A 21,172-nucleotide genomic window follows, 5' to 3' on the forward strand; every position below is an offset into this window, starting at 1 on the left:
CACAAGACAAAGCAAAACTTAGACGTTTATCATTTATATCCCTCACACTGTGTGAACCCCCCCATCCTCTATCCCTCTGACATCGCACAGAGCCATTACATTTCCACTGTCTCTATTCCTAATGCTGTACTCCGCTTCCTGTAACAATATACATACAAATATATACATATATATATATATATATATATATATATATATATATTTATATAAAATTGTAGTTGACATTCATTATTGTTCAGCTGTTCAGCTTCAGCTTCAGGTGTACAGTGCAAAGATCAGGCATCTACATCATCCCTGAGGTGATCTCCCAAATGGGACACGTGTCCATCGGCTATCCTACAACATCTTTACATTATTGATTACGTTCCCCAAATTAATTTTCAAAACCCCATGGCCATCTTGTGGTTACCGACTATTTTCTAAACCTCTCACCTTCCCCTTAAGGCCTTTTCAATTCTAGAGCTCAATGATCACGCTAAGCTCTGATATTTGCCAGTTCAGCTCCAGCCACACAAGCTTGCCAGGTTACTCACCTGAGCCACAGTCCAAACAGCCCGCTTGGTAAATAAATAACAGTGCCTTCCCACCTGGTTAATCCCACAGGACACCTGAACAAGGGCAGGGCCGAAGCAGCTTTCCCCCTCAGTGCTTGTGGTTATTGGATTACCCCCCACATTTCCAGCTGAACTCCTTGACTCAAAGCTCGACTTTTGAAACCAACTGAAATTCATCCCCAGATGAACAGGGACAGGGCCCGAGATGTACCTTGTTTTTACTGGCCAAAAGCAAGCAGGATGAGCACCCCAAAATGGCTCTTGCTGCAAAAGTCTAAGGGGCTCGTGGTTTAGCATCTTCGAAGGAGGCAGGAAAGAACAGGGGTTCCATGAGAAGGAGGAGCCATGGCAAACAGCCCCTCCTCTCCTCAACCTGCTGGGGTAGCTCAGCAATTCTAGCACAAAATTCTAGCGGGAAGGGGTAAAGTTTCTCTAGTGGAAGAAAGGACTGACGGGAGCCCTGGGCTCAGGGCAAGACTCTCACTGCCTCTTCAGCTGACTGAATAACCCCATCAAGAGCAGAAGCACAGTGGTCTACCCTTAAGTACTTACTGAGCCAAGCATGCACTGTACACTGTATGGCATTATCTCATTTAATTTTCCAGTGACACAGAAACTATTATCTCTTTATAAAAGATGGAACTGGGGCTCAAGGACGTAGGCTGACCATGCAAGATAGCAAATCTGTAGCTCTCCTTGGCTCCCCCCGGAATTAACGTTTTTTAGAGGGCTCAATTCATGAAGAGCCTCTTGCCCACCATTCATGAAGCATTCCTCATCTTACCAATTAGAGGTAGATGACTCTTCACGGCCTCCCAACCTAGGATAGCACTTTTCCCAGCCGCTGTCCCTCTTAGAACAGACAGGAACACCCTTCATGTCCATTTGGACTGGAAGCACGCTGGGTGTCAGGCTCACCCTTGTCCATTTGGGATCATGGCTAAGCTGACCCCAGTGCTAGAGCTGGACACCCACAACACCATGTGGAATGACACAAAAGGAAACCAGAAGAACATGGGATGTTTTGCAGGGTGTTCCTTCCCAGGGATGCTGATACTGAAAAGACCACTGGACTCCTTGCCCGCATCCTCCAGGCCCAAGGGACAGCAGGGCTTATTCTTGCCTACTGTCTATAACGAACACCAAGACCAGACCTTGCAGTGTGTAAGCTCCATGTATTTTCTTGGTCTTATGGAGACATTTGCCTTGAAAACATCCAACAGCTGTGCATGCCACAGTCGATTGTACATTAATCATGCATTATAGGAGAAAGTGCCATTGTTGCTTCCAAATCTGCTAACACACAGACGGGCACCCAGCTTTTGAGCTGCTAGGGAATTGGAACAGGCCTCCAAATTCCAGCTGGCCCTCTCTGCATGCTGTAAAGCCTCAGACATCTGGCTAGAAAGATTGGCAAGTGTGCGTCCCTTGGCTGTGGAGTGCTTGATTGTATAAGGGTTTGAGCACCATTTGACAAAGCTATGCTCACTCACTCCAGCTCTGCCACGGTCTAAGGCAGCTCACCCATTTTCTTTCTCCCTCTGTTTTCCTAAAGTCTGTGTTTCACTTCTCCGTGTTTCTGTCTGTCTCCTAGTCTCTCTCTCTCTCTCTCTCTCTCTCTCTCTCTCTCTCTCTCTCTCCCCCTCCAACAGTTCAGAGCAGCACATATTAAGAAGAATTCAACTCACAATATTCATCTTTTTAAAAATACAGCATTTCCCATTTGCGGAAGGCCTACTATGTGCCAGGGATTTGGCAGGCACTGCTCTAAGCCTCACAAACACCCTGCAAGCCAAGCAGTATAATCCTCATCTGCAAATGGAGACACCAAAGCAAATGGAAATTAAATGACTCTCCTAAGTCACATGGCCAGGAAGTGGCCGAGTCAGGATTCAAACCCTGATCTGGTTGCTTCTCTCATGACACTTTCTTTTCTTTCCCACTATCACCTGGGTTGGACTCCCAAAGCCCAGAAATGAAAGATGACTCGCCAGAGTGGTCAAGCCAACTCAGGGCCAAGCAGGGGGGAGGGGCAGGGGGAGGGTTGTCGGAGCAGGAGAAACCTATAGAGAAGGTTATGCAGAAGGACATTGTTTGTTGTGAAACGTTTAATTATTGCACTTGGGGGTAATTTATTATCAGGGAAATTAAGTGATTCCATTAGCCTCCTGTCGCTTTCCAAAATAAGTCTGTCAGAGTGGGGTGAGGGGGGAAACAGAGATGAGAGCATCTCTGTTTTAATTTGTTTTTCTGCCGATTGCCAAATGGAGGTCCAGGCTCCATTTATCTATGGGAAAGGAGTTGGCAAAGGTCCTGTGTGAGCTTTTCTGCTACAGTCAGCCCCTCTGCAGCCGTATTTCCATATCAGAACAAGAAAACAGCCCAGCTTGGGAAAATGGGGCAAGGGCCCAGTCAACACAGAAAGAGACCAGAGGTCTGGGAGCTGGAGCCAGCTCTGCCACAAGCCAGCTCTGGGGCCTTGAGCAACTCCCCAACTCATAAATGAGATTCTCGAATGGTAATGCCTCTTCCCTCAACATCCCCTAAGCACCCACTGATTCAAGCTTCCAATAATCTTTGTGCCTTAGCACAACATTCAGCTTATATTAATTAATAATAAGCTCAATTGATGGCAATGCCTTCCTTCCATCCTCACCCCCAGGTACTGTTGCTATCTGTGTCTAACAGATGTGGTTCTCCAGGAGCCAAAGGTGGGGCCAGGACAGTGTCCAGGTCTGCGTCCTCAGCCAGTGCTCTAAGCCACTATCCTGTCCTGTCATCACGGTGTGGGTGCAGGGAACACTCTCCCGGTACCACAGTCACCCACATCACAGCAATGTGAAATCCTTCCTCCCTGGGCTGGGAACAACTGAAGGCAAGGCACTATTGTTTCCTGCTTTATATCTAACTAGCCCAGAGCCTAACCAATGCAAACGTGCCTTTTTACTCATGGTATCCCCAGTTCTTGGCACTCGGCAGGTACCCAATATATATTAGTTGAATTAATTGATCACTCTGTGATATGAAATTTCTTATGTAGCTGAATGGATAACCAGATCTTAACCAGGGAGAGGGAACTGCACCTTTTTCAGGGAAAAGCTACATACGAAGAGGGAGAACAGCTGAGGGTGGTCTGGTCATTTCAGTGGGGAGAAGCCAAATTGTGTTCCTCTGAACAAGGGCACCGATTTCCTCAGCAACTCCCGTGTGGCTCCACAGAGATGAATGCCACCAACTGATAAGGGTGCTAGAGACACCGGGCAACAGAAATCTGCCTCTCCCAGATGCCCAGCCCTGGGCATGTACCCAGGCAGCTGCAGTCTTTCTCCTGGCACAGTTTCTTCGTCACTTCCTCATCTATAACCTGATGACTGAGTAGCAGCACTCAGCCCCTGTAATTGGAGCCAGGAACTACAAGGTACCAAGACGTAGGTTTTGGTGGCTAGCAGACCAAGGCACCGTGGGAGATCTTCTGGGGGGTTTAGCACCAGGGAGTCAGGGCACTTCATGGTCTGGGCAGGCACCAAGTTCAAAGGCAAGGGCGCCCAACTCTCATCCACAGGGGTACCAAGACATATGGCTACCCTTACCAAGCAACTATCCTAGCTCGCCACTCAGGTCCCCTGTGCTGGGAGGGAAACTTCCCCACCGGGGACAGTGTCTGACCCCATGATCCCCAGTCCACCACCGGCGTTCACTTAATAATGTGCAGCCGGGAGGAACACCTACCCTGGACACACTCTGAATGCTCTTCTAAGTCAATAAATAGCTTTGGTTACCGTCAGCCACACACACTGGAGAGGTGCCTGTCAGCGGAGCCCATGAACAGATTGGAAGGGAGATCCCGGTGCCTGACCCAAGCCCTGCACAGCCTGGGCCCCACCCCCCTGGGGACAGGGAGGTACAGCCATCTCTCTTGTACAACGGCTGCCGGGGTCCCTTATCCATATCTGCCGTGAGTTAGCCAGACAAAGTCAAACAGATCCCCCAAATCGGGGTCTCAAACTTTAACGGGCTCACAAATCACCTGGGGAACTTGTTAAAACAGATTTCGATATAGTAGGACTGGGGAGGGGCCAACATTCTGCGTTTCTCACAAGCTCTCATGTGATAGCCGTGCTGCTCGTCGGCAGACCACACTTTGAGCAGCAAAGCCCTAACCTCCCCGAGCCCCAGTGTCACCTGTAACGTGGGGCTCATCCAAGCCACCTCACAGAGTGGCTGGAGATTAAATACCATAACGTATGTGATGCACACAGCACAAAGCGTCTGGCACATAGTGGGGCATGTAATACGTATGAGTTGCACCTTTCCTGCACATCCACGCCTTTCTAGCAAACGCCTGAGCCACTGGTCCTTGACCTTGTTAGGCTGATAGACGCCTCTGAGAACCTCATGAAAACTAAAGGCTCTTTACCAGTCAGAGTGGGCTAGGTTGTGCTGTGATAACAAACAAATCCAAAATCTCTATGGTTTAACACAACCAACATTTACTTCCTGCTCCTGCTACCTGTCCAGCACGAGTCAGGGGCGTCTGACCATCATAGTCCTTCAGAGACCCAGACTGACGGAGGCTCCAGCTCACCATGCAAGTCAGTCCATGGTCATCCTGGAGGAGGGAAGGCACATGGTGAATCACACGTTGGCTCTTACAGTGTCTGCCCAGAAGTGACATATGTTGCTGCCACTCACATTTCAGAGGCCAAAACAAGTCCAGGACAATACCTCATTTCGAAGGGGCCAAGGAATTGCAGCCCAGAAGATGGAGAGCCCAACGTATTTGGTGAAGAGTGCTAATGGTTACCGCCAACTTACTTCTCACAGAAAAGAATGCAATATAGAAGCTTGCCCTAATTTCCAGGAGGTCCACAGATCCCCCAAGCCCAGGCCACCCGTTACGCCTTCTGAGCATGGTCAAAGAGGCTGGGGAGAAGCAGTAGCAGTGCTCATTCAGCAATTCAATCAATGTTGATTGTGTATGTACTATGTCAGGCACATTCTCAGGGGAAACAAAAGAGATCAGGTCCACGCATTCTAGCGGGAATAAGCAAACAATAAATGAGGAAATTACAGTGGGTGGTTAAGTACCATCAAGGTAACGAACAATAGTGTGATGTAACAGAGAGCATGTGGGGGGCGGGGAGGGACGTATTTTCGAAGGAGAAGACAGGGAAGGACACTCTGAGAGGTGATACCTGACATCAAAACTGAAGGATCAGAAGGGCCGGACATGTGCCAAGCTAGAAGAAAAGCGTTCCAGGCAGAGGGGACAGCAAGCGCAAAGGCCTCGTGGCAGGAAGAGGTCAGTGTGCCGGATGGTCAGAGAGAGGGCGGGGCTTCATGAATGAAGTGGACAGTGGGAGGAGATGTGGGAGGTGCGGTCAGAGAGGTGAGCAGGGGCCTGACTGTGCAGGCCCTGGGCATGCGTTCACGCTACCTGCCCGAGATCCGGGGTGGCCTTCCACCATCGTGAGGGGAGGTGGAGATACCTGAAGATGGTGGGCTGGGGTCAGCTGGAATCTCAGAACAACACAGCCTGAAGTTGAAGCCGACGCCTGGAGGGCAGACGACACTTGTGCTAAACTTAGTAGCTTAGAGAACAAGCCCCTCCATCAACATCCCCCTTTCAAAGTCTCTTCTTTCCCCTGTGCAGGGCCCAGCTTGAGAGCGCCCTTCTGTAACTCAACACAGCTCTCTTTTCTCTCGTACAGTGACCCATCCGCCCTCCTCTCCTCCTCTCGGCCGCCCTGTCTCCAGAACAATTGTCCTGCTTTCCTACCTCTAAGCTGTTACGATGCTCCTCTTTAAAATGCTATTCCATGTTCTCCCTACCTGAACATCAACTCTTCTTCTTGCAGAAAGCAGCTTAAATCCCACCTCCTTTCTGTCACCGCTAAGGATCACCCATCACCAGAGCCAGCTGACCTCTTCTTGATTTTTGAAACATCCCAGCAGCATTGCCGTGGCCCACTGGCATTGGTTACTATTTCACACACACACCCCTCTCATCGCTCTGAGAAAACTGTAAGCTCTTGGAGGACGGGAATAACGTAGGTGAGCAGGCACCCTGTGAGTGTCCTCGGACAATGGTGTGACTCGTTAGGGCAGAGGCAGCAGACTTGGAAATGCGCCAATGCTGCCAGCCATACCCAGGCCCTCTGGATGACGGGGTTGGGCCCGTGGCTTGTTCATCTGCTTTCCCAGCCCCCAGTCCGTGGCCTGGAGCTGACCACGACTCAATGAATGCTTGTGAAATAAACCACCAGACTCATACCAGTATTAGGTTGGTGATTTCTGATAAGTAACCTGAGCCTCAGTTTCCTTATCTCTAAACCAGGAATGATGGTTCCTGCCCACATAAGGTTATTGTGAAGACCAAGTGAAACGTGGAAGGGTTTTGTGAACTGCAGAGTCCTCACGTATTATGAGGGGTTGAATGGATCCCTGGTCAGCAGGCCGTCTTGTTTTCCAGTGGACACCACACCCAGTGGAGAAGGACGTGAACCAGACATTTGGCTGAAGCACATCCTACTTCCTACCAAAACTGGCCAAAGCAAAGGATAACAGGGTTGTCTTTCAGGGAAGAGTGTTTCTCACCCCCCGTGTCTGATACCAACGCTGCGTGCCCTCTGGTTCTTTCTCCTGGCCTCACAGGGAGAGGGGAGGGACAGCCAGGTTTCACACTGTTCTTGGTCACCAGCTTCCTTCCACCTTCTTTGCTTTTCACAGGGCTTGTTTGAATTGGGTTGCCCTCCAGAGATCTGCTCTGACTTCCCACACGTTCTGTATGTCAGAGGAGAGCCTGAACAGCAGCAGCAGGAAAGGTCAGGAAGTCAATCCTACGTGCAGACAAGAGGTTAAGATCCTACCAAACAGTGAATGATCACACCTGGAGGCCAACACCACTTCAGCACCTACACGCCCAGGTAACATTTCCCAAGCAGACAGGGCTGAGTGACCTTTCAGCTCTGCCGTGAAAAAGCTGTGTGACCTTCGACAAGTCCCTCAATCCTTCAAGTTTCAGTTCCCTCCCAGTCCGTCCTCCATGAAGCGGTGGTAAGAATGCCTCCAGATCATGCTTGTACAGTATGTAGCACAGGGCCTGGCGCGTGGACGCACCCCATCAATTTTCACTATTTTTATTATTATGCCATCATCATGCCACAGGTTTGGGGTTTAAAGTGTATCCACACAGAAGGCTGGAAGCTAGGACCCCCGTGTTCTTTCACACACCTTCCAAAAGGAAAAGAACCACGATCCTGTAACACATGGCACTAAGACACTTGTGGGGGGCAAAGGGTGGGGTCCTGCATCACTCAGGCACACTCCTCAGACTCTCGGAGACAAAGGTGTCTGTTCCCCGAGGGCCCGCTTCTATCGTACAACATATGCAGAACAAACTGGAAAGTGTCTACACTGGCAGGTTCCCCGATCCTGATCACTCACATAATGGGCACACGTCGAAATTCTCCTTTTGATTAGGAAGAGGGGAAGGTGGCAGGGACAGAAGACAGAGGTCTAAAACATTCCTATCCCAAAGCTGAGCCCAGCCCAGGCTCGCACTCAGCACCACCACGGAAGTCTCACCTGTCTGGCTTCAGTCAGAGAGAACACCAGAGGAAAAAGAACTTTCTTTCACTGTTTAGTTCAATAAATCTATCCACTGAACAGCATGGTCAAAGGACCTAGACATAAAACCACAGGAATAAGAGTTAATAAAATTGAGAACATTCTCCCTGGAGAAGAATAGACGTAGGAAGGAGACAGAGGGGCAATGAAGGCAGGAAAAGAAATGATGTAGGGCTCTCTGCACACACTTGAAATAGAGTGTTTATGGAAATGAAATGAGAATTCCGCTGCAAGGCTCTGTACGTTAAACAAAGGCCGACATATGCAGCTTCCCGGGCAGTCAAAATGGGATCACTAAGAGAACTTGGGGGTAATCGACGCTGTCTGAAAGTGAAGCAGGCTGTGTGACTGAGTATCCATCTGCCACCAGAGACAGAGCAGCAAATTGCGCCCCCACCTTTTAGACAGAGAGCAAGAGGCTGGTGCTACAAATTCACGGGACAATTCCCCAAGCCCTTCACGCACTTCTAGAACTTGGAGCAGCTGACAACGGTGGCTCTCCCTGGAGACAACATTGTCTCCAATGTGCAGGCATGGATGGCACTGCAGCCCTGCTGTCCAAGGCCCTCTCCTGGGGGACACTTGGCACACTGTAAACTTAGTCATAACACATCAGACAATTTATTCAGATTTCTTCAATTCCATTACTAGGCCCTTTGGGAGCCAAATGGGGAAAAGAGTCAGTATATAGGCTAGCCAGAGAAGCAACCGTGTCCAAACAGCCTGCCCTCCCCGCTCCTCACCCCATGAAAGCACTGGCTTACTTCCCACAGTCTCCCAGACCAGGGCTGCCATGTTGCCAGGACAGTGAGATGCAAGCCTGCTAGAGGGACACTAGGTTAGCAATGGCCAGCAGATGGCACCAATATGGGTGTGGCACCTGGACATACTGCATCCATTTAGTGGCTCTGAGGGGCGCCATCCTGGAGGCAGAGCTGAGGGAACCTCAGAGCAGATGGAGCTGGGGCTTGGGGACCTCCCCACCTCTGGACTCTTTCTGAGCAGTAATGGATTTCCCTCCTGGCCAAGCCCATCCACTCAGCATTCTGTTACCGTAGTTACAGGCCTTCTAAGCGACTTAGGGACCCAGTTCTCTTCTCTCCCCATATCATGCTTGAGAAGCACCCAGAGCCTATCCAAACTGAGATTGCCAAATAAAGCTAAGGTAAACTTCAGGTAAACAATGAATCATTTTTTAGTATAAACATGTCCCAAATATAGTACAGGAAATACTTAAACTAGAAAAATTATTCACTGTTTATCTGAAATTCAAATTTAACTGGGTGTTATACTTCACCTGGCAACCTTTCTCCAAACCCCTCGCTTTCTCTCACCTAGTAGTGAACTAGCCTCCCAAATGGTTTCACCACCTTTAGAGGCTTCTGGAATGGCACCGATACGCCTCCTGGGGCAGCCTGTGGGGCGCTCACAGAGCCATGCCCACCCTGTACTCCTTCCTCTCAGTGCTGCCAGGTTAGGGCTGGAGGGGGCCTAATAAATGGCCCCTCTTCCCAGCCAGGTCCTAACAAATGGTGAAGAGAGAGGAGTGGGGAGAAGGGGAGACTAAATATCACCATGATGGCTGAGAAAGCTCATTTGGGAGAATGTGGCTGAGAACTATAAACACCTGGGCCTCCTAATACTGAACCCCAGAACCAGACAAATCACCCACCCAGTCCCAGACCGCCCTGGACCCTCCCAGTCCTGTTGTGGGCAGGACAGGGGTGGAGAGGGGCTGCCATCACCCTAACTCACCCCATGACCAGGAACAATGGAGACTCAGGCAGGAAGAAACGGTGAAGGTTCCCATGACCTGTATATTCTCCCAGACTCACCCATCAGCTAAATCATTTAGTCCGCTTCCCTCCCCACGTCCCATCCACCTCCCTGGAAGAAGAGAGGTGTGGAATATTGGGCTAATGAATGGCTCCACAAGGAAGGATCAACCATGCGGCTGGATCCTGGCGTCAAGGACAGCCCTTAGGGGCTCGCTGCTAAGTCACGGAGTTACTAGTCAAAATGAGCCCTGGCCAACAAACAGAGGTCACTCTTAACTTCTCTGTGCCTCAGTTTCCTCATCTGTGAAATGGGGAGGAGAGCACTTACCTGAGGCTTGTTCGTGGATGTGCCTACCCAGCACCTAGAGCACTCGGCATAGGTTTGGCTGCTGCCATCACTGGCTCTGACCAGGAGAGGAAGTGGGGGTGACTAGGCATGGATGAGGCTCTTAGGGAGGAGAGAAAAGAGGAAGAAAGGGAGGGTTAAGCTGAGTTTCTGTGAGATATGTACATGGAGGGCAGCTGGGGGTTGGGTCGTTGCAAGGAGGAGGTGACACAAACAGATGAATGGGGCTAGGCTGGCCTCCGGTGAGCTCAGGGTGGAAGCCATGCCCTGCAGGGAGTGAGGGAATAGAGGAGAGGAAGCCCTCTATCCCCCCTCACACCCTCAAAGGCTGATGGTCTCAGAGTTCTGACAAGCTTGAGGTGCAGGCTGACTATGACGCAAGGCATGGTTACAGGCCCAGCTGGAGCAGGGATGCTCAAGGGACCCAAAGAGAAGCCACAGGAAACCAACAATGAGGGAGGATAAAAGGCATCTGGACCCATGGAAACCCAGGGTTCATGCTGGGTTCCAGACTCAGGCATTAATTCACCTGATCACTCACATATACATTCATTCATTTATTCATTCATTCATTCATCTAAAGTGATTGAGTGTCTCATCTGCCCCAGGCCCTGTGCTAAGCACTGGGGGATAAAGGTGAACACGACAGCCATGGCTCCTGCGTTCAAGGAACAGTTTTCCTATATTGAGAGAGATGGACACAAAAAAAAAAAAAATACATGAAATAATTGCAACATTATGAAAAGTTCTGTGAAGTAAACATAAGAGCTGAGAAAAAGAATTATAGGGAGTCCAGCTTCAGAAAGGGGATCAAGGGAGTCCTTGCTGAAGTGGTGACATGTTCACTAGGCTCTAATAGATTGAAAGAGCCACCTCTGAAAAGAGCTCTGCAAGCGTAAGGTGCAGCACGTGCAAAGGTCCTGAGGTGGAAAAAGTCAGGAGGATTTAGGGCAGCAGGACCAATACCCAGCCCTACCCTCTGGGAGGCTACAGTGCCTCCTCCACACTCTGCCCTGGTGAGGAGTGGCCCAGCGTGAGACTGGGATGACACCTGCTGGGTGGAGGACCAGAGTGGGTCAGGGGTCATGATCAGGGCGATGGCTCCTGAATGTCCACTCATCCAGGAGAGAGTCAGTTACCACAAGGCAATTAGAAAGCATGGCAGGACAGAGTATCCCTGAACACCTACTGTGAGGCCAAAGTATGGGGAGGCTCTCTGAGGGCTGCAGGCCTCTGGAAGGCTTCCTGGAGAAGCTCACAGAGGGGCCCATTTGGACAGGCTGAGGGTGTCCAAGGATGCGAACAATGGGAGACAGGATTGGCTGTCTGTGGGGCAGAGAAGAATCCTTTGGTGCCCCAGGTCCACTGCAGAGCAGTGATGATGTCACAGGGGGAAATTTTCCTTGTACTTGCTGGGGTGGACGGAAAGGAGAAGAAAAACCAGAGAGGGGTTTTGTTGGCTGCCCACCTATCTCCCAACCCTCTTTCCCCTTCCTAACCAAACCCAGGTTGACACTGGAGCAGCCACCCTACACACGTGCGCACGCGCGCGCACACACATGCTATGAGGGAACTGAAACCTCCAGCTCAAGGCAGTTGACCAAGTTGGCTTAAACCAATCAGCACATTCCATCTCACAGCCAAAGTCATTGGTCCCAGGGAGCACATGTGACCGAAGCCCATCCAATCAGAGGGATCCCTGAGACTCTCACTTGTGGCTCTAGGCCTCCGCTAAGAAGCATGAGGCACTTGGCAGTCACTATGCAACCAGAACAAAGAGATGGAAACCTGGTGACACCATCAAGGCCCTGGATCAACCAATCCTGCAACCTACCCACCGCCTCCATCTGTTTACCTAAACCAAGCGTCATCTTTCACGATTAAACTAGTTCCAACTTGGTGTTCTATTCCTTACAATGACAGCAAAAGTATGCACATCCAGTATGTACTGGGCCCTGAATTAAGTTCCATATATACATGGTTTCATGTAGGAATTATCACTCTCACTTCACAGAAGAGAAACCTGAGGCTCAAAGAAGTGCAGTAACCTACCCAAGGTCTCACAGCTGGAAGTGGCAGAACTGACTCTAGGGCCTGGGCCCCTACACGCCAGTTCCCCTGAGACCAGCCTCCAGGGACCCTGGGACCAAGGGCCCGAAGTCAACTTAAGCTAGGGCCCTCATGCAGACACTATGGAGGCAATTCCAAGGGTAGGATTCCAAGGTCTCTGAGGCTTGATTAGGAAAAGTTGGGCTGGCAGAGACCTGTGTTCCAATCCTGGTACCCCACTTACTGGCTATGTTACCTTGGGTAAGTTATTTCCCCTTTCTGAGGCTTAGATTCCCGATGGGTAAAGTCAGGATTGAAATATGTCCTTATTATATCATGTATTACTTTAAAATACTTAATGTATAAACAATGTGGAGTAAATGTATACATGTGGCTACATTTAATTTCATCTTTACCTTAAGGCAAATATTAATAATTACAGTTTCCCATCAGGCATTCACACTCTAGAAGGAGCTACCAAGAGCTTCAAATACTCTCAGCTAAATTTGCACCATAGGGTCTATAGCTTAACCTCATAGAGGTCATTCATATCCTGGGTGAAATGACAGCAGTTCAAGAAGCAGGGCTGGCTGGAAAGACTGTCCAGCATTCTGGCCTTTGCACAAACAGGATTCAAGAATTCAGAAACCCAGATGTCCAGCAGAGTGTGGCACTAGAGTTCCCTTTGGTCCTGTGTGCCCCTCGCCCTACTTCTGTCTGTCACCTGATGTGCCCAGAATGGTGTCGGGTCCTGCCATCAAAACATGGTTCCTCCCCCAGGAGTGCTTCCATGCACAGAGCTTGTCCGAGTGCCAAGGGCAGAGTAGCAGCACTCTGAGCTCGTAGGAACAGAAGCGAGGCTTTAGAAGCTGCTTACCTCTAGTTCTTCACATGGCAGAATCTGATGTGAGACTTGCTCGCATTGCCACACATCTCCAAGTGGCAAAAAGAAGACGCATAACTCCAGCCCAGTAGTGGTTCTTGGAAGCTGTGTATTGACCAAACACCCCTGACAATTGTGGAATGGCCAAATTGATGGAGATTCCTTCCCAGCTTCTCCTCCCAGGTTGTTGGGAGGATTCGTGATAAGAGATGTGACGTATTGGCAAACGTCGTTATCATCGTTCTTGTTATTATTGGGCCTCTCTCTTCTTTAATCAAAAATCCTCTCTATGCTGGGAAAGGAGCTGAGAAGAAGAGGGAGGAGGAAAGAAGGGAGCTGTTTTCTGAGATTTGGAAGCCCTCATGTTTCAACACTTCGGCTCGCAGAGGCTACAGTGTATTAAATCTCAGGACACATCGGCCTTGAAGAGTCTCTCCCTCTGGTGACAAGAGCCCACCCAGGGCCCTCCACTCCCAAGGTCACAAATCCCATCACCCCAATTTCATGGCCACACAGGAGCTGCTAGAGCCCTCTTCTCTCTGTCGCCCGCCAGCAACACATGACATTGAGATATCGCTCTTTTGATGTGGGCATACTTTGTCATGAAGATATTTTGATGGTGATCATAAAAATAATAGCATCAGAAGTCATCATGTTATTGTACCTGGTACATAGTAAATGAAAATAAATATTAGTTGAGTTCTTTATGTGGATGTTCTCATAATACAATATCTTATGAAATATATAATGGGAAAGTGAAGCTTATAAAACTTAAGGAACTTTCCCAAACTCACAGAGTAAGTGGCAATTGAGTTTTGAATGCAGACAGTCTCATTCCAGAGCCTGCAGTCCTACTCACCGGTTTATAAAATACCAACAGAATTGGGGCGGGGGGGGTGGGAGAATTGGAGTAGACAATCATATTCTACAATTCAAACAGGAAAACTAGACAAGCCAAATATCTATAGAACATCTGAAAAAGAAGAGCTATGAAAAGGAATATGCTATGTATCCCCAAAAATTAAATCACTGTGTCACAGCGTATGCCCAAATCTCCCAATAGGACAAAATAAAACTGTGAGACATCAACCCAGCTATGTATGGAATTGAGTATGTGATAAACGTGACATCTCCGATCAGTGAGGGAAATAAGAATGAATCAATAAGTGATATGGAGCCACGTGGGTGGCCATCTGGAGAAAAATAAAGTTGGACCCAGCCCCACACCATACACTAGGATAAACTCAAATGGATCAAAGATTTAAAACTGAAAATGTATGAAACCATAAAATTACTGGAAGCAAACAGCAGAATTTCTCTATTAGCCATGGGTAGACATTCTGTAACGAGGACTCAAATTCCAGAAGTCATAAAAGAAAAAAAAAATGGATCAATCGCACTAACAAAATTTAAAACTTATGCGTGGAAAAATGACAAGCAATGAAAATCTGGAAGGAAATATTTATAACCCTACTCACAGATTGAGGGCTAATCTCTCTAAAATGTATAAGCTCTTACAAATTGTTAAGAAAAGGACAATAATACAGACAGATATGAGTAGACAGTTCATAGCAAAGGAACTATAAATGACCCTTAAATATATGAAAAGATGCTTGACTGTGTTCACAATAAGAAAAATGTAAATGAAAATTACACTGAGAAAATATTGTTTATCTTGCAAGTTGGCCAAAAGCCAAAAATTTAACTATCTGCTCTATTGGAGAGCCTGTGGAGAAACAAGCTCCTTCTTACGTTACTTGTGGGGGAACCCCCGTGGAAGGCAATTTAGCAATATCTACCTCAATTACAAATGCATATACCCTTTAACCCAGTGATCCATTCCTGGGAACTTACCATACAGAAAAACTTGCAAACATGTGAAGTTACATAGTTGTAAGGTTTTTCACTGCAGCATAATTTATTACAGCCGAAGAAGATGGGAAACAGTCAAATAAATGCCCATCAGTTGGGACTGGCTAAGTAAGTCACGGCATTATGGTATGTCTACCCAATGCAGTATATACTGTGCAGCTGTTTGAAGAAAAGTATGAGAAGAATGAGGAAGCTTTTATGTACCGATGCAGAAAGAACTCCAAGATGTATACTGATTAGGGAAAACTGCAGAACAGTGTCTATGATACGCAATTTTTGTTGTTAGAAAAACTGGAGGGGTAATATTTTTTAAATTTACTTGCATTGTCAAAAGACACTAAAAAGAGAAACAAATAAAAGTTCTTGCCTATTAAGGGTGGGGGGCATGAAGTGCATAGAGGAGAGATTGATGTGGCAGGGAGAGTTTTCACTCTCAACTTTATCTTTTACCCATGTGAGTATATTCCTTATTCAAAAAAATTACTTTTTTAAAAAACAGTAATGGGATCAAATATATGGTGATGGAAGAACTGATGCTGGGTGGTGAACACACAATGCAATATACAGATGATGTATTACAGAATTGTACTCTTGAAACCTATGTAACTTTACTCACCATTGTCTCCCCAATAAACTTTAATTAAAATTTTTAAAAGTTGATATTCTCTATTCAGCTATTTTCAGGATTGACCGAGCACTGTGCAAAAACAGATATCCTACCCCCCTCCCTCGGCCTCTTCCCATCCCAGACTGACATGAGGCTCAGGGATAATTTAAGTTAAAAAAAAGAGAGAGAATCAAAGGTAACTGCTGAGTGTGTTTCTTGTAAATTAGAAACAGCAATTTAGAATTTTGATGAAACTGTATCAAAATGTCCCATATTCGGTTACAGGCAGGAAACTGCAGAGAGCACCCAAGTATGGAATCCGAAGCCCCGCACCTCCCCACGCTCTGCCTCAGCACACTGACGGTTCTCAGACCTGGTTGAACCGTAGAATCACCTGGGAAGCTTTAAAAATAGTACCAATGTCCGAGCCAACACCAAACTAGTCAGATCAGGCTGGACTCCCAATGATACCTGCTCTCACCCCGGGCACAGGTTGCAGTTGTAATTGCACATTTGTGCATGTGATTTTCTAAATAGTGTCTTACCGTCTTGGATGGTAAGATCATGAATGCAGAATCTGTGCTTCCTTTGCTCACAATTGTGTCCCACTTGCCTAGCAAACAGTTGGTGCTCAATAAATATTGGATGGATTGGAAGCAAGGCTGAGTTACTCTGCTCTGGACACCACGACTTCCAGAGCCGCTAATGAGGCCCTTCTGTGCATGTGGGCGAAACTGACCGAATGACAAAATGCCAGGAGGTCATGCCCCACGCTCTCAACCTTTCTCCTTAGAGTGGCAAAAAGGAGTTAGAGAACTGACTTCTGGGCTCAGCCCAGCATGCACCACTGTGCCCATGGGCAGGTCACCCCCGCTCCCTGGGCCTCACTTTCCTCATTTGCCAAATGAGGAATAATACCTGTGGCTTGGGCTTATTGTGGTGCAACCTGTGGGTGTTCCACAGAGGTCATCTGAGCAAATAAACCAGATGCCATGACCCAGACCAGCTAACAAGGCAGTGCCGGGAAGTGGGAGGTGTGGGTCTCTCTTTCAGGAAGTATCCCCACACGGAGCATCTTTGCCTGGTGGCTTGCCGCCACCGCTGGGGGTCCTGGGAGTGCTACAGAGCTAGAGGGCAGGGACAGGAGACAAAAAGTTAATAGGAGCCACTACCAAGGTGGACACAGAGGCCAAGTGTAAGGAAAGCCCCTTCCAAAGCCAACCCCGAAGGGTGTGTGTGAGGTGATGGCCCCAGAGACAATCAGAAGAACAGAGGAACTGAGGTGAGGTGCTCAGAGTACGGGCCCTCGGGGAACTTGGAGAGTGGTCTCCAGGGATGGTTTCTACCACTCTCCCCCTAGTAGCTGGCCAGGGTCTCGGTCCCTTCCAGACTCAGCGCCTCCAGCTCGCCTCGAGCTCAACCATGCTCTGAATATTCAATGCACTGGCTGGGTAATGGGCTAAGACAGTGGCTGGGGGGGGCGGGGGGGGCGCGCCCCTTACTGCCTTTCTAGTTAGTCAGAGAAGTTGACTAAGGATGACATAGGGCCACAGCCCATTCTTAGGGAACCTGACAGCATTTGTTACCTCCAAATGATGCCACATGCCACACAGACCCACAAATTATATCAACGGGCCAGCCAGGGCAAGAAAAATCAGTGGGCCACGGTGTGTGTGGCCTGCCCTGTGCTGAGCATGGGATGGGGCTCAGCCTCTCCGAGCTGGGGATCCGGCTGAGGAGGAACGCAGCGGACTGCTCCCCCATTGGCTTGGGGCTCCAAGAGTGGCGGTCGTTTGTGCACACGTCCCCAGTCACTGCACTCGCTACTCTTTGCCTGGCACGAGTGCCTCACCTGACACTATCCCACTCTTGCCTCAAGCCACACTCAGACTTCACCGCCTCTGTGATACCATCCCCCCTCTTCCCATTTCAACCTCTGTCCCACTGCCACACCTGGTACTGCTTCCATTACAGCACCCAGCTCTGGGCCACTTCCCCGCCCCTGGGCTCACATTTTCCCTGCCTGGAGAAGCCAGCTCAGCTGTGATAGGACCAACATGAAATAAGCACTGTTTTATCTCAACCTTCCCCTTTTTATTCCAAACACGAAATAGAGAAGTTTTATCAAGCACATTTAATCACTGTTCTTCCTCCTCGTCTCTCATTACAACGAGGGTGATTTAAGCCGCGTCTTTGGCAGGCTGGAATACGTGAGAATAGAAATTCAAGTCACTTTACAACACATCCTGGCGTTCCTTCATCCTCATGTTGGTTCATTCCCTAAACCTTCACCCAGACTCCTGCTTCTGTGAGCCAGGCACAGTGTGACACTGCAGAATCACACAGTGGTCGCTGCACTGGTGGATGATGGGCTAGTGGGGAAACAGCTTGCTGCGTCTTGCACCGTCTGTTTTTACATCTACTACTGTAATAGGGAAATGAACAGAATGCTGGAGAAAACAGATGATGGAGGGGCCTATTCTGTCTGCAGGGATCAGAGAAGTCTTCACAGAGGAAGTCACATGCTACCTGGGTCTTAAAGGATAAGAAGAAAGGAATAGAGGTTCCAGGCAAAGGGAACCATGTGCAAATGCAGGGAGATGTAAAGGGCACTGTGAATTCTGGACACAGGGAGAAGAATTGCAACATGCTACACAGAAGGTGCATGTGTTAGGAGTGTCACTGATGAGACTAGGGAGGAAAGTTGGGTGCAAACTTTGAAGGGCCATGTGTGTTACTATAGGCAGCAGAGAGCTCTTGGTGTCCATGTTGTAGGAAGTTCATTTTTCTGGAAGCTGAGTGGAGTCCAGACCGTTCTGGAGTGTGCAGGGTACCGTGCTGGGCACGGCATATTGGAGCCCTGAGCTAAGAGGACTGACCTTTTATTTGAATGGTCTGATGCGTACAGATTGCACAGGCAGGGGTGGGGAAATTTAGTGCAATCCCCTCAATAAGGGACCCCACAGGTGCCACCTCTCCTCCCTTTCCTATCAACGGTCACCGTGTTTATCAATCATAGCACTATTTCCTCCTGGGTCTGGTCTTGGCCACAGATTTCTTCCTAAGGCAGAGCTCCAGGGAGCCATCACCATTTAGCTGAGGCGGACATGAAATGAGATGTATTTGCCATTCTTGTCTTAGGGAAATAAAATCTCACATTGACATCAGTCCAAACCAAGCAATACCACCTAGGAAAGCTGAATGTAAAAGTTCCTGAGAAGTAGCATTCAAAACAAATACAACGTGTTGGTGGGGAAGGATCAAGTTCACGACCTTGAGAATACATCATTTACAGAAAAAAAAAAAAAGTACCTTGGGATTAATTTTCCTACAAAGTGGCAGAATCACACAGCAGCCATCATAAACCTGTCACTCTCTCTGCCACACACTTGGAGATTATAAACAATTTTCAAGGCCTTTCCGCCACAGGTTTTGCCTTCCAATTTCCGCTTTCACTGGCAGAAAGAGAAGGGAGTTGCAAAGTCTGATGTAAACAAGACATTGTCTAGTTGGGGCTCCCAAGGGGTCAGGGGAGAGGGCAGCCACATTCCTTATCTGGCCCTAGAAGGCCAGCTATGCTCCTGGCTAGGGAAGAGCTGAGATTCCCTGGGGCCACTCCCTCCTGCCCCCAGTGAGAATTCCAGAATGACAGCAGGGCTCCAATTCATTGGAAGATCCTGGCTTTGTGCCCCAGTTGCCAGTCAGCTTCCCTGTGGCCTTTGGCAAGCAAATGGGGCAAGCAAATACCACGTTGGACTTTTGATCCTCCCTTCTGTATACTTGACCCTTGCCCACGGCCTGCCTTTCCTTCTCAAGTCTTCCCCAGCCCCACCCCAAGGAGCAGAAGGAAAGTGATACTGGCCCCTGGTGTCCCCCCCCCTCCCCTGAAAAAACATCCCAGGCTTTAGAACATCCTGCAAGGTGCTGTGAGAAAGGTCCCACCCCATCCCTCTGAGTTTGTCCCGCCCCCTTCCCCCGCTGAGCACCACAAACAACCACCTCTTTGCCCCCCCTCCACCTCAGTGCACAAAGCCCAGCTGGGCCCTACCAGGCTGAGAGCCCATCACCTGGCTGGCCTTAGGAACCCAGCTCCCCACACCGAAACCAGCCGGCACCCGTGAATCCTGACTCCCCTGAGCCATGGAGGAATAGACTGCCTCACGTCCCCCACCAGGACCTCGCAGGCAGGGCCATGCACAGAACAGAAACCTCATTCATTATTGCCATGAGAGCTGCAGGACACCCATGGGAGGCTCCTTCCACACCGGGGCAGGGTCCCCGGCCGACTTGGGGCTGAATACTTCACCTGGGCCTCAGTTTCCTCCTCTATAAAATGGGGGGATCTAACACCGACTTTGAAGGTTTGTCAGGAGTATTAAAGACTGTGCAATAGGAGCCACCTAAGATGGTCCTTGGCACACAGCAAGGGCTTCGCACGAGCTGGCTGTCTTCTGGGCCTCACCTCATCGTCTCCAGGGAGTGGCCAGGTAAAAGGAGCTGACATCCAGCTGGTTGGCCTTCCTAGCACAGGCGGAGGGCAAGAGGCCTGAAACCATTACTCTTACTGGGTGGCAGGGAGGTTGCTGTTGCCACTGAGAAGTAGAGCGTGAAGCTTTTGCACGTGAAAGAGAAGTGCTGTGTCAAGCCTTCAGCCCACATCATCCCAAAGGCCCGAGAAATGACAAGCAGATGTTATAGGATTCCAAGTGCAAGGAACTTTGCCTTCCTCCAGCCTTTTCCTCTGGGTCAGCGGCTTTCATGATACACATGCACCGCCCACCTCCCCTCCTGGGCCACCTGAATTCCTGACAGATCTGTTTACCTGTCGGTCCCAGCAGCTAAGCACCCAATTAGGAATTTCCTGTAACATTTGCCAATATCCACACCCTAATATCCACATCTGCCCAATACAGGCTGGGGCTGGACAGGCTTGGTCAGTGACACAAAAGCAGGGAAATTGCATGCATGAAATCTCCCCACTTTCCTCTCTTTCCAGCTCTCCTGCTTCTGCCCAGACTCAAGACAGAGAGATCTCCTGGGAAGGGAGCTCCCAAGTTTCCATGGATGGCCCCCCAGGATGCCCACAGCAGCAGCTCCTTGATCTCTGAGGCGTGTGCTGCCCTGGCAGGTATGGCTGTCCCAGGCTGGCAGAACACTGATAGCCCTTAAAAACGAACTCTTCCTGAATTCAGATGGGATCAGGAAAGACTCGAGCTGGTGGTCCTCAGCAGCTCCTCCACAGCCCCAAACCATTCAGCTCTGGCCCCAAACATACCCAGCAAACCAAAAGCTCCTCAGAAAGTTGTCTCCACACTGTTTAGGGACCGTCTTATGTTCTCAGGACACGTCTGTCCCAAACAGCTTATCCAAAAAAATAATCTTCCAACATCATAGGACTTTCCTTGAAAGCCTCTCTGGTAAATATTATCCCTCATACTAAACTCTCAGTGGGAA

This window comes from Rhinolophus sinicus, chromosome 15 (genome assembly GCF_057876585.1).
Source record: "Rhinolophus sinicus isolate RSI-liver-muscle chromosome 15, RSI-T2T, whole genome shotgun sequence".
NCBI classification, from domain to species: domain Eukaryota; kingdom Metazoa; phylum Chordata; class Mammalia; order Chiroptera; family Rhinolophidae; genus Rhinolophus; species Rhinolophus sinicus.